The sequence below is a fragment of the Lycium barbarum genome, chromosome 11 (genome assembly GCF_019175385.1).
Source record: "Lycium barbarum isolate Lr01 chromosome 11, ASM1917538v2, whole genome shotgun sequence".
NCBI lineage: Eukaryota > Viridiplantae > Streptophyta > Magnoliopsida > Solanales > Solanaceae > Lycium > Lycium barbarum.
The window spans coordinates 118,084,190-118,099,936 of record NC_083347.1 but is presented as its reverse complement, the minus strand read 5'-3'; the positions used below and the strand labels follow the sequence as shown (position 1 = coordinate 118,099,936).

At 35.9% G+C, this 15,747-nt stretch overlaps 1 pseudogene; it reads left to right on the top strand.

Moving 5' to 3' along the window:
• The first annotated feature begins 3,767 nt into the window (after positions 1 to 3,767).
• On the top strand, positions 3,768 to 15,720 carry LOC132617907 (uncharacterized; annotated as a pseudogene).
• Positions 15,721 to 15,747: the final 27 nt, after the last annotated feature.

Genomic DNA, 15,747 nt, shown 5'->3' with positions numbered 1-15,747 from the left:
GATCAACACAAACGACAATCCTGCAGACATGCTGACCAAGGTGGTACCGAGAGACAAGTTCGAATTGTGCAAAGAACTTGTCGGCATACACTCAAACTAAAAGCCAGTGTACCCTCCTTCAGGTGTATGGGACTGGAGAGGGAGATTTGTTGGGTCCATCCCATAATTTGAGGAAGGAAACATCTCCCTCATTTTAAGAAAGAAAACAAGGAAGAAAGCATTTCCCTTCTTTTGAGGAGAAAACATATTCCTTGTTTTAAGGAAGAAAACATCTTCCTTGTATGTGGCAAATTGTCAAGTGCTTGCTTGAGTCACAAATGACATCAATAGGTTCATTTCATCCCTATAAATAGGGAAACCTTCTATCATTTGTAGCATCACCAAGAGCAAGAGAGAAAAACAGTAAGGAAAACACTTGAGTGAGATATAGGTATTAAGTTTAGGATTGGTTTTTTGTAATAGTTGAGTGTGAGAGTTGCTCCTCCTATTGTAATTCTGTTCCGGTTATGAATAGAAGACTTTTCCAATCCTAACATTGTTGAAGGTCTCATAGAGCCTACAACCATGCATGGAGTTATTTCAGGTATTTAATTCGAGTTGCAATAACTTAGAAAATGGTGGTGACTTTTAACCTGAATAGACCAATAATTGCAGATTAGTATGAAATCAAATAGTAACCTCAATTGACATCATAAACATGCTTTGTTAAGATCCACTATAGCCAAATTTTGATTTACATATGGAAGGATGTCCACGGTAACTTTTGTGTTGGAAAATCAGTTTCATACCTCTCTACTTTTGCATTTGGATCTTCTTGCAGGATGGGCATGAAGACAGAGATAATACAAACAAAGCACCGTTGATATGACTGTATTTGTGAGTTTCTTTTAACTATTCTGAATTTGTTTGATTGATGTTAAACATTTTGAAATTTTCCTGTTAGAGAGACTTAAATGCCAGTACAAAATATAGAGAACTCTGGTGCTCTTTATTCTTATCTTCAATTTTATTTTATATAATATTAAATGGAGTGACATGGACGGTGATGCAGATGTGGTGTGACCCCGAACTGACAGGTTCTTCTTGGTACTGCATCGCTGTCGAAGTTGAGTGAGATAACACACTAACAAGTAACAAGTCTAGTAAAATAAATCATTATTATTAATGTAGAAAATAATTTTTTTAATAGTTATGTAAGAAAAGGTACATGATATTATGTTCCAACATAATTACTCATACCTAATGCATAACGAACCAGAACAAAAAAAAGTTATATATCATCATTTTTTATTTATTAAAGTAGGAAGTATTTATACTACTTGTCTTCTTAGAATTAGTTAAAAGTGCTTATTTTTTATGTCATCATTCTAAGCACTAACATGCTTTGTGAGTATGAACTGTAATTTTGTATGAGAAATACATTAAACTTGGTGACCAGAAGGGCCTGCAACATTCCGTGATTGATGCGGCTTAATTACTTTTCTTCCCACTGTACCATGCTAATGTTATCACCATCTGTGCTTTCTGGAATTTGTTTGATTGCAAGTCTAGATTCTTTTTAAACAAATTGATCCTTGATCAAATGCAAACTAAAATTCAAAGGGTGGTAAATATACTGACGATGAAGCTAAAAGCTTCATATTGATGACTGGATGTTGTAGGAGATAGATTATAGAGAAATTAAAGAGAATATGCTCGCACTTCACGTTGTTAGTGACATTTGCTTTCATTTTAGATTTTATAGTAGTGAGTTCAACAAAAAAAATCATAACAACGTGAAGTGCGAGCATATTCACTAGTATGTGTTGAGGCCTATTTTTTTGGGGCCTAAAACAAGGGCTTTAATTACCTTGGCATTGAGACTATCCTGGGCTAAACATGTCTTACTGGAAAAGACACTAGTATATTTTAGTAATAGTGGTACCGTGCTAACTCTCATGCATGCTAAATAGTTCGCTGTGATATGCATATCTTACATGCATCGATCAGATGTCTCCATTCATCATATATTATTCCTATCAGTCAATAAGGACAGATTTATCTCATTCTTACGACGCAAGACGACAAGAGTAGATCTCACCCTATCTATCAAGGGAGGACAAGTTTAAACTATTTCATATAGTTCATATGTAAATTTGGACATTTACTCTTGAATAATTACACTCTGAGCTCTTACTCGAAACGAAAATTTATCTTCATCCATTTCTTAACAATTCAAAAGGCACATAAAAATTCAACAAGTCGATCAATATATTGTTAGATAACTAACTTATGAAGAAATAGTTTCTATGCTGGCCGATTTATAAACTAATAACATAAATAACAAGTTTACAAATTGCAATTTCCAATAATTACACAAAAATAATGAATCACGTTGTGCAAGTACTCTTCATATTCATTAGTGATAAAACGATAAACACCGATCTCCTTTCCAAAGCTTTCCATGGCCCCCACAAAATCCAGCAGACTATTACACACAATTAGGACCCCTTATTGATCACGAACTCTAAAATCCAGCGAATTGCAATCTTCAATCTCTGTAAATTATTCTTTTTTTTTTGCAGTGAAGTCTAACAATTTGATCCATGGTTTCAATTTGTATGTAAAAATATTTTAATATATATAAATAATATATTCAAAACCCAACAAGCTACACTTTGTAAAATCGAAAAACTTAAAATTCTAGCTATGCATTTTCACCTTATAATAAATTAGATGAAGACAACAAAGGTCATTCTCAGTTGAGCACTCCCTTGTGATATCCTTCATAAAGAAGTATTTACGAGTTACGACAGTAGCTAGAGTTTCACTTTAAAAAATTTCGAACTTCAGACTCTTAAATGGAGTCTTAATTGTAGGGAATTTTGAACTCTGTATAATGTGATGAAGTTTCACTTGTAAAAGCTTCGAATTCTAATAGATTATCTTGGAATTTTGTTGTGTTTTAAGAAGGACATTTTTGTCCAATCACTTTTGAGATGATCGACTAAATTTTTATTATTGGTATAATAGTGGCTATTCTATTACCCATTTCACCCGTAAAGCAATAATAGAGAGTAAGCTGAAGTTGTTAGAACAATTCTTGTTTGTCATGTGTCTATATCTGTATCCTTTTCTCCTTATCTCCCTTCTCGATTCTTCTAAATTAATCTCAATTATTTATGTTAATTACATATTATGGTGAACGAATTCTGAATAAAGTTCAATATATCTTTCATCCACATGCAATTTAATTAGAGCTGCCCCACCACTACAAGAAAAACTATATTTGGCAACAAACCATAAATTGATTATTGTTGCAAAAAGTACTTTTGGCAAAAAAAAAAAAAATGTTGCATAAACTTCTCCCAACGGCTGTTATTGCAACAACGTGCAACAACTTATTTTTTGTTTGTTGCCAAAAGTACTTTTTACAACAATAATCAATACTATGGCAACAAAAAAATCATTTGCCAACAATAAAACTAAGTTGTTGCCGAATATAAAAAATTTTGTTGCGATTTCTATACTTTCTTGTAGTGCACAATGATATGTACTTTGATTATACATTATCATCTTAGATGGCATAACTTCTAAATTTTTTTATGTCCCACGACATTATATTCAATAGAATGGGGAATAGCCAACCATTCACAAAGTTATCAACAAGTCTCAATACTTGCTAATTTAGGCCTATAAATACAACCTTCCATGAAGGAAGGAAAGCATCAATATTTACACAAATTCTTCTATTTTACATCTTTGAGCCAAATTAAAGTAGCATTAAGATGGCCTCATTTAAGCAAAGCTTTTCTCTTGATTGCTCTCTTTGTTGCAATTTCAGGTTCAAAACATTATCACTCTTCTCTCCTTTTATAGTAGTAAAAATTATGCATGCAAGAGATATCTATCAATACAACAATATGCATACAGTCAAACAACCTCTGGTCATCCTTTATACATTTCACTATAATATTCAAATTCTTTTTTGGAACTGATTTTCATGTTGTGTTATATTATATGTTCTCTCTAGCAGCATTTCGTTATAGCAGTCAAGAACAAATGACGCCCTTATAGAGATGTTTAATTGTATATAGTTATGAATTCTTAGCTACAGATGTAAAATTTGTGGCTAGCGAATACTTGAAGCCACAAAAATTACAACTCCATGGCTACTTAGGGGTGTTTGATTCGCGGACTAAGTTATCCCGAGATTATAGTCCTGAGATTATAATATATCCTTGGACTAATTTATTCCACCTTCTAGGTGAGATAAAATAACACCAAGTTTGATGGGATAAGGTAGGATATCGCAGGATTAAGTTTGGGTAAAATTTGTATTTTGTTTAGTTGAAGGTATAAATTTATCCTGGGATTAGTTATAAACCAAACAAATTATAAATTTACTTCTAAACTTAATCATGAGATATCCCACAGTTCTGTAAAATTTCTTAGCCCCAAAAACTAAATAATGAGTGAAGCTAATTAATTCCTCATTGTTCCTATAGTTGCCAAGTGTCGTGGCAGTAGTTATCAAAACAACTACAAAAATATTGCAATGGAACTCCATAGCATAATGATAAGTTTTTTGCGACATTGTTAAAAGTTACGGTAGCAATACTAACCTTTTGGCCACTATAAAATATTTTAATATAAAATTATTATTCTAATACTCATAATGTTTTGCAATGTGCAGTTAATCTCTCTCAAGTAATGGCATTACGAGAGTTACCAGTTGATGTTGCAGAGATGAAAGAAAAATTACTTCCACTTGGTGACATTATAACTTGCTTTAAATATTGCAATGTCGAAAGTGATTGCGGTGATGGTGTTGAGTTTAAAGTCCACAAATGCATTAAGTGAGGGACTTTAAAGGTGAAGTATGAATTGGGAAATGGATGGAAACAAAAGTGGAGGGAAATGAAAAGTTGAAAAATAACCACTCAAGTAAGCACTTCTCCCACATTGATGGTTGAAAGTGTTATCTGTGTGCTTATATTAAGCAACACATTCTCTAGCTCATAAAGGGTTGAGATGAGGACCACTTGCGCTGTCGTCGCTCGGATTCGGATTTGATTGATAATGTTTTTGGACCAAATTTATTTTATTTCCATTTTCGTTATTTAATATTTCCAATCCTGACATTAATTAATTCACGCGGAATTTAACTTAATTAATTAAATTCGCGGAATTAATTTTTCCAACAATATTAATTTTTTTTTCCAACGGAATTATTTCCCAACAGACATAACGATGACCAACGATCATCTCCTTCACCGAACAGGCAATTTCACACATGTTCAAATCAAAATAGCAGGCTATAAATTTTCAGAGGATTCGCCTCATTTTTCAAATACTGAAACGAAAAACTGAGATTTTTTTGCTTTCTAAAAGGAAAAAATAGATTTTCCCCCTCATACTGCATTGTTTTTAAAACTAGAAATCAGTAATTGTCGTGTGATTGCTACCATTCGTTGAGTTCGCTGAAATTCTACAATTTTCATTGCCAGTATTACAGAATAGAATTTCGTTCTATCCTGGGAAGAATAAAATCCAAAACATCAGCAATTGTGAGGGGATTAAATTTTTTAAGGAAACACAGTTTTCTGTGGGCTCGTAATAAACATATTGTTCTTTAGTTTCTGTAAACAGATTATAATTTGATTAACAGGAATCACAAACTTAAAGAATTTAATAATTATATTTCTGTTTCATCTAATATTCTGTTCTGGTTGGAGGCTAAAATCCTCGGATTTTCTACTCCAGTAATCTACTCGATTTGAAGATATAAAAACTTCATCGAGATTATTACTTTGTGTGTTCGATTAGAAGAATATAAAAACTTCATCGACATTATTACTTTGTGCGTTCTATTTATTGATTTTTTTTCTGTTTTGTTGTCAAACAGAAAATGGTTGATATCACTGCCGATAACGCTACTGGTTCTGGTGCAACGACCGTCGCCTCTTCCAGTCGCAGCACAATTGTCCCTGCAATGGCTGCGGCAGAGAAGCTTGGAAATTTTTCTGGCATCGACTTTAAACGCTGGCAACAGAAAATGTTCTTCTACTTAACAACTCTCAGTTTGCAAAAAATTATTACTGAGGAAGTTCCTGTTCTACCAGAAAAGACTCCGAACAACGAGCGTTTTATCGTGACGGAGGCATGGAATCATTCTAAATTTTTGTGTAAAAACTATATTCTCAATGGGCTAGATGATGGTCTATATAATGTCTATAGTGGCTATAAGACGTCTAAGGAATTATGGAATGCTTTGGACAAGAAATATAAGACCGAGGATGCTGGGTTGAAGAAGTTTGTTACTGCGAAGTTCTTGGACTTTAAAATGGTAGATAATAAATCTGCCATGTCGCAGGTGCAGGAACTACAAGTGATTACACATGATCTGCTTGCGGAATGAATGGTAGTCAATGAAGCTTTTCAGGTTGCGGCCTTTATTGAAAAATTACCTCCTTTGTGGAAGATTTTAAAAACTACTTAAAGCACAAACATAAGGAAATGACATTAGAAGATCTAATTGTCCGGCTTAGAATTGAGGAAGACAACAGATCTGCTGAGAAGAAGGAGAATGGCAAACAAGCAATAATGGGGGAAAATATCGTTGAAATTGCTCCTACAAGTTCAAAGAAAAGGAAGCGGGCTTCTGAAGGGAAGAAGGTTCCAAGCAAAAAGAAATTCAAAGGAAGTTACTACAATTGCGGCAAATTTGGACACATGGCTTCAGACTGTGGTGCTCCGGAAAATGATAAGGAGAAGAAAAAAGGTCAAGCCAACATGGCAAAAAAGAATGAAGAAATGGACAATTTATGTGCCATGTTGTCAGAATGCAACTTGGTAGGTAACCTGCGAGAGTGGTGGATAGACTCGAGCGCTGATCTCCACGTATGTTCTAACAAGGAATTCTTTTCTTCTTATGATGCAGCTGGCCCCAACGAGACGATCTTCATGGCCAATTCTGCTACTCCCAAAATTGAGGTAACATGCAACATTGCCTTGAAGATGACGTCTGGAAAGATTGTGACGCTCAAGAATGTCCTTCATTGCCTTTAAATGTATTTTTATTTTTGATAAGGTTGTTGTTAGTAAAAACGATATGTATGTTGGAAAGGGCTACCTCACAAAGGGCCTTTTCAAACTCAATGTAATCTCAGTTGATATGAATAAAATTTCTCCTTCATCTTATTTACTTGAGTCAAATAGTTTATGGCATGCGCGTTCGGGACATGTTAATTATAAAACCTTGCGAAAAATGATTAACTTGGAAATGCTTCCTAAGTTTGAATGCAATAAGTCCAAATGTCAAGTATGTGTTGAATCCAAGTATGCTAAGCATCCTTATAAGTCTATTGAAAGGAATTCCAGTCCTTTAGACTTAATTTGTACCGACATTTGTGACATGAAGTCAACACCATCACGCGGTGGGAAAAAGTACTTTATAGCTTTTATTGACGATAGCACTCAATATTGCTATGTGTATTTACTTAATAGCAAAGATAAAGCTATTAATGCATTTAAACAATACAAAAATGAAGTCGAAACACAATTGAACAAGAAAATCAAAATGATTAGAAGTGATAGGGGTGGAGAATATGAATCTCCCTTTGAAGAAATATGCTTAGAATATGAAATTATTCATCAAACTACTGCCCCATACACCCCACAATCCAATGGAATTGGGAAAGAAAGAATCGAACATTGAAGGAAATGATGAATGCCTTATTGATAAGTTTTGGTTTACCGCAAAAGTTGTGGGGGGAAGCTATCCTTACAGTAAGCCGAATACTCAACCGAGTGCCCCATAGCAAAACAAAGTCCATTCCATATGAAAAATGGAAAAGTAGAAAGTCTAGCTTAAAATATTTCAAAGTGTGGGGGTGTTTAGCCAAGGTGCAAGTTCCTAAGCCCAAAAGGGTAAAAATTGGACTAAAAACCATTGATTGTGTTTTTATAGGATACACCACTAACAATAAAGCGTATCGTTTTCTGGATCATAAATCAGAAAACCCCGACATTCATGTTAATGCGGTAATGGAATCTGATAATGATGAATTTTTTTAGAATATTTATTCGTATAAAATAGAATGTGAGTCATCTGGTGAAAGACCTAAATGACCTCAGGAAGAAACAAAGGAAAATATGCCTAACGAAGAGAATCCAAGACGTAGCAAACGTCAAAGAACATCGACTTCCTTTAGTCTAGATTTTTTGACATTCTTAGTAGAGAATGAGCCCCAAACTTTGGAATACTTGGGAATTAGTTGATCTTCCTCCGGGAAACAAATCTTTAGGCTCCAAATGGATTTTCAAGAAGAAAATGAAAGATGATGGCACGATTGATAAATATAAGGCAAGACTCGTTGTCAAAGAAGGTACTTGAAAAAATCAAGTAATTGGAGTTTAAAGTAGCAAAAACTCCGATTGACATAAACCTTGCTTTTATAAAGAATCAAGGTCAAATCAAATCCCAGTTGGACTATGCTCGAGCGTTGCGAAGTTTGATGTATATAATGAATTGTACTGTCACGCGCCGAACCTGGGCCTGGACGTAACACGACACCCGATGCCTGACTGCATGTGACCGAGCGAACCAACTAGCTGGCTAAATCAACATGTGATATCAAAAACATAACTGAATGAGGAAATAACTAAACACATGCTGATATACTAAAGGTATGACTGAAATCATAATGCAGAAATACTTAGACAATCTGAAATATATCTGAAAGTAGCCAACATAGCTAAACCAAAACAACTGAACGACTAAGTATAACTGTCTACAAGGCTAACATAACAAATATCTGACTATCTGAACTGTGTCTATGAAGCCTCTAAGAGTACTGAATAATAGAGCTGTCTATAAACTGAAATAACTGGATAGCTGACAACGCCCCGAAGGAATTTGGGGCTCACCAGTAGCTGATACGTGCACTCCTAAATAGCTGAGTCGTCAACCTGTATATCGTTGCCTGCATCGCAAGATGCAGGCCCCCAAGCAATAAAAAGGGACATCAGTACATTTGAATTGTACTAGTACGTAAAGCAACTGAAGCAATAAAATACTGGAACTGAAACTGAAATTGAACTAAACAGGAAAGCAAGAAGCTGAAGTACTCCCTGTTCTGGATGAAGAATCACCTGTAAAACTGTAAATATAACTGTGTCCTAGGGCCCAAATAATGTGCACAAACACTGTGGCCTCTGGCCCAAGCAATACGTATGCATAAACTGTGGCCTAGGGCCCAAAAATACAGATACAGGTGTTCAACATTAACAATTTACAAAACTGAGACTTGCTATAGCTGATAGCATGATAACTGTTTCTGATTATGGGACTCATGCAAATAACTGGTTATACACTGACTGAGACTCATGTGATAACAATGCATAAGTGTGTAAAGATTACATGCTGAGTTCATGATGTTCAAAGTGACAACCATGAACGAATTCTGTAACTGCAACCCTAGAAGATAACAATTCTATATCATATCATGAAAACTAGGGCTAAACTGTATTCTGAGTCAAATTACTGACAAGTATGAAGAATGAGACGTAGGGAGAATCATGAACATTCCCTAACGTAGATAGTTAGCCTCACATACCTTAATTCTAGCCTTTGAGCGTAATACAATGTTCGTCAACCCTTTCAACTTTGATCCATAACAACACAAGTCAAAGGGATTCTATATTAGCAATAATATTCATGCTTTGGTCATCTAAGCATTTTATCAAACACTTAGTGGGCATAAAGCTCCACAATCTCCATTAATGGTGTTTCTTCACCCAATTCCCATTCTATTACTTCTAGGTGATTCTACAATCTCAATTAGATGTAATTAACATCATTCTCCATCACCCATATCATTATAACAATCTCAAGTCAATAATTCAAAACCCTACTATAATTCGTGTAATTCTCTTTACTAAACTCATTTACTATTCTCCCAAGAACTCATCAATTCACTATTATGAATGATTAGAGTATAGAAACATTACCTTTTTGACGTTCAATCCTCTTGAATTCAAGTTCTAGGGTTTCCACACCCAACAATAATGTTCCACTCACAACTCTATTGATTAAAAGGGTTTACTCAAGTTAGAAAGAGATTAGGGACTTGAAGTCAACCTAGAATCATGATAACACTTACCTTGTATGGTTCTTGAGTCTTGGGACTTGTTCTTATTGACTTTAGGGTAATATTTCGTGAATGGGGTGCTGGGGAAATAAACCCCAAACCATAAAAATAATACCGACTTTTTGACCCGAATCGGACCAGATTCTCGCTGGGTCCATGATGCGGGACCATTGCTCAATGTTCTGCAGCTCAATACTCAGACTTGCGCGATCGGCCCGCGATGCGGGGACATCACACGCACCCCACGCGCCATAAATAGTGACAGGTGTCGGTTCTGCACAGTGTTCGGTAAAATGGACATAACTTCTTGTACAGAGCTCTGTTTGGGCTCCACAATATACTGTTGGAAAGATATTTCAAAGGGATACAACTTTCATGTTTTAAGTTTCCTCAAATTCCCAACGGATGTTCACCAAATTTGACTGAAAGACAGACATAACGAAAATTTAGTTGATTCTATCGAATTTTAAGTGCCTTACTATTAGCCATATTGAGACGATCATATCTCCTTGCTCCGATCTCTGATTGGATTGGTCCTTATATTGTTAGAAAGGTATTTCTACATACTACAACTTTCATTAAGGGTACTTTCCCAAATTCCCAACTAATCAAGGAGTTATCACTGCCCGAAGTAGGCCTATCAACCATTTTCGCAAAACGTTCAAATCTTTAGTTTTTCCACTAAAAATCTAATGATATGAGTCTAACCTTAGTTCCAAGATACAGGGTGTTACATTATCTCCCCCTTGGGATCATTCGTCCTCGAATGATGGATTCTGATAAAGAGTGACTGCCGAGACATGTGCACACTAACTGACATGAGCACATGAAAACTGGAATGAAAAGGGTATGAACTGAATTATCTGTTGAACTGGACAACTACTAAGCTGACTGTCTAACATGCTGAATACTGATAATGTAGAAAATGTAGAAGGAACGATCTGAGAGGGGAAGGTACAATACCTTCACCAGTTTCTGCTGATTCTTCAAAGAGATAGGGATAGCTGGACTTCATGGCTTCTTCTGTTTCCCATGTAGCCTTTTCATCTTTCTAACTTCGCCACAAAACCTTTACTAGGGCTACCTCCTCAGTCCTTAACTTGCGACATGGCGATCAAGGATTTTCACTGGTACTTCTTCATAAGTCAAATTATTATTGACTGTTATGCTATCAGTCGGGACAACCAATGACGGGTCTCCTACACACTTTCTCAACATGGACACATGAAACACTAGATGCACAATAATCAAGTCATGTGGAAACTCAAGCTCATAAGCCAATTGACCAACCTTTCGTTGGATTCTGTATGGTCCATTATGGAGGGACTATGCTTCCCCTTCTCTCATGCCACCCTTCATAGGTGAGAGCTTAAGAAATACCCAGTCATTAACTTCAACCTCTAAATCTCTCTATCTCACATTTGTGTAAAACTTCTGGCAATTCTGAGCCATTTTCAAACGCTTCTAAATCAACTTGACCTTCTCTATAGCCTGATAGACCAAATCTGGTCCTAACAACTCTGCTTTCCCAACTTTAAACTAATCAATCGGTGATCTACACCTTCGCTCAAAAAGGGTTTCAAACGGTGCCATCCCAATTACCTTGAAATCAAGGACACAAGCTTACTGAACTGAATGAATACAAGATTACTAAACTGTTGAGATACTAAACTGAATGTCTATTGAACTGACTGGAGACTTAGCTGACTGAATACTGAGCTAACTGAATACTGGATTAACTGAATACTGAGCTGACTGAATACTGGATTAACTGAATACTGAGCTGACTGAATACTGGATTAACTGAATATAGAACTAGCACACTAACTGAGTACTGGACTGGCATGAATGCATGAGTACTGGACTGACATCTGAGTACTAAGTTGACATGAATATTATAACATGAGATCTGAATAGCGTATCTGTCTGATCATTGGTCTGCGGTTGAAAAGTTGTGCTGAGTTTAACCCTCGTACCCAATCCTTTCTGAAATGATCTCTAGAAGTTTGTTATGAACTGGGCACCACAATCTGAAATGATGGACGCTGGGTCCCATGAAGTCGAAAAATTTCTCGAATAACAACTTGGCATAGTTTGGTGCTGAATCTGTCATCTTAACGGGCAAAAAGTGTGTCGACTTCATAAGTCTGTCCATAATCACCCAAATCGGAACGTGTCTCCCGATTGAATGAGGTAACCCATTATAAAGTCCATATTTATCATCGCCCATTCTCAAAACAGGAATATTTATATTCTGAGACAAGTCGCAGGGCCTCTAGGATTCAGCTTTCACTTGCAAAAATTTGGGCCACTTAGCCACAAACCCCTGCCACATTTTGGAATTATAATCCTCTGACATAATCCGCTCTCTGAGTCCATCTACATCTAGAATGTATAATTTGCCTCGGTATCTCATGGTACCGCCATCTCCCCCTTGTTCAAAAGCTGACGTTTTATGTTCGTGAATCCCCTTTTTCATCTGCAGCAAGTAGGAATCACCAAACTGCTTCTCTCTAATTATGATGACTAAGGAGGAATAAGCCACGTCCTGGGCAACAACTCCACCCACTTCGGAGTCCGAAAGTCGAATTCCTAGCTTGGATAAGCGGTGAACTTTTTTCACTATAGTTCTCTTGTTTGCCTAAATCATGAGCTGTATTTCCCATACTTGATTTCTTTTTTCTGAGATACTTCCTAAAATACTCATAGTACTGTTGTGCGCTAAGTCTTTGACTAGCACCTTAAAGATTAGAGTCTCATGCAATGGCACTACCATTGTGACACATTACTGGGCATGATCTTATAGCTTTTCTGTGATCGGCTAATCGATAGTAATTGAAATTGACACAATTCAATCGACAATCATTCTACTCACTTCGGGTTTCTTCTAAATTAAGGTATATTGTTTGTGAAGACTATCTCATTATGCCAACCTAACTGAACTGAGGTTCTTCATATCTCATGCTAACCCTTTGGGTCTTCAGTTATCTCACTGGACTTACTGACTCTTTATGCATCTCCCCCTTTGACCAAGGCTAATGTCTTATACTTGCAAATTCTTCTATTTTGTTAGGATCCAATTAACTTTCTTTATCTTTTGTAATTCCTTTGTACTCTACAACACTGATGACTTTTTTTTTACTCACATCTGAGCAATTTCTCATGGGGAAAAACTAAATTTACTTACATGAACGGGTTGCTACTGTATTCATAACTGGCATACTCCATCTTAACGACTTAACTCTACTCACACTGTAAATCTTAGGACAACCCCTTTTGACAACTCTTAAAGGCTATTCTTCTGTAGTTTGCTCTCTTACGGCTTAACTGATTTCTTCTTCCACTAATCACTCTACTCTGAACTTAACTTAAGCCATTGGTTTCTAACACACATTCGGATGTATCCGAACTGTCACCCACTTAAGATGTTCATCTAATTATGGAAATCAAATCATACTTCTACTAGTTCTGCTGATATTGCTAATGCATTGTATCTACTCAAAACTTACTTACTATTTTTCTGTTAATCACCTGCTAGCTTCATATTTTCTTATTTTGCTCTGAATAACCTAAGTTATTTCTAACTCTCCCTCATCATGTGACGCTATTCTATGGTTATATACTATCTTTTCTGAACTATGGATCACACTTAACAAACTGTCATCTATCTTATACGAAAGATTAGAACAACTAAACCCAAACTTTCAATACACTTCAAAATGGAAGATATTCCGTTTTGGCCTAAACCAGCGGCACCTATATGCATACATTGTGATAATCAAGCTGCAATAGGAAGGGCTGGAAGCGTTATGTACAACGGAAAATCTCGTAAGTTATGACGAAGACATAACACCGTTAGACAATTACTCTTTAGTGGAATTATCACAATTAACTATGTAAAGTTAAAGGACAATATGTCGGATCCACTTACGAAAGGCCTAACTAGAGAGGCGTTGATAAATCATCAAAGGGAATGGGATTATAGCCAAGAACAAGTAATGATAATGGTAACTCCACCTAGGTCACTGGAAATCCCAAGATATAGGTTCAAGGAGATCAAACAAAGTCATGAATGACGGTTCAACATTGTCGTCAAGCTCAATCCATTCTCATAATAAGACAATGTTCAGGAACAAGGATAAAGCTCAAAGGCTTTTTGATGGTTTCTAAGTTTGATATGGAGTATATCAAATCTTGTATCTACAAGATGACACATTTAGGAATCACCTATGTGAGTGTGAAGTGGAAGCCGCTTTAAGGCGAATTAGAGTAAGGCCAGTTCTCTACACACTCATGAAAGCAGGCGGTGCTTAAGGCTGAAACGAACACAACAATGACACAACAATGAGAACCCAGAATGGTTAAGGGTTAAGTGTGTGACATATGTTGTCTAGATATACATTAAAGCTCGACGGTTCAAAGATATCAAATCTATCAATTGATCAAGTATATCTGATGTATGTTCACTACGGAAAGTTCAAAGGGAAACCTACTTACCCAGATGCGGTTAATCCTTACTTGTAATCACACAAGATTTTTTTTCATGCATGTTTTATGTATAGCCATTCCCCATTCAAGTCCACAATGCATTAAGTGAGGGACTTTAAAGTTGAAGTATGAATTGGGAAATGGAGGGAAACAAAAGTGGAGGGAAATGAAAGGTTGAAAAATAACTTTTCAAGTGAGCACTTCTCCCACATTAGTGGTTGAAATTGTTATGTGTGTGCTTATATTAAGCAACACATTCTCTAGCTCATAAAGGGTTGAGAAGAGGACCACCCCTCGCGCCGTCGTCGTCGCTCGGCTTCGGATTTGGATTTGGTCAAATGATCTGATTGATTGATAATCTTTTTTGACCAAATTTATTTTATTTCCATTTTTGTTATTTAATATTTTCAATCCTGACATTAATTAATTCACGCGGAATTTATCTTAATTAATTAAATTCGTGGAAGTAATTTTTCCAACGGAATTAATTTTTTTTTCCAACGGAATTATTTCCCAACAGACATAACGATGACCAACGGTCATCTCCTTCACCGAACAGGCACTTTCACACCTGTTCAGATCAAAATAGCAGGCTATAAATTTTCAAAGGCTTCGCCTCATTTTTCAAACACTGAAACGAAAAACTGAGAAATTTTTGCTTTCTGAAAAAAAAAAAAAAAAAAAAAAAAAAAAAACAGATATTCTTCCCCCTCATGTTGCATTTTCTTCAAAACCAGAAATCAATAAGTGTCGTGTGATTGCTACCATTTGTTGAGTTCGCTGAAATTCTGCAATTTCCATTGCTGGTATTGCAGAATAGAATTTCGTTCTATCCTAGAAAGAATTAATCCAAACCTTCGCCAACTGTGGGGGGATTAAATTCTTTAAGGAAACACAATTTTCTGTGGGCTCGAAATAAACATTTCTTTAGTTTCTATAAACAGATTATAATTTGATTAACAGGAATCACATATGGTTGGCTCTGTTCAAACTGTGTTCCATCTGCGGTTGAAGGGTTGGATCTCAATGTGACAAACACACTGTTACTGGTGAAGGTTATTTTGGAACTCTCCTTCGAGCGAAGCGAAACAAAATATAGATCATTATTGAATGAAATGAATATAGA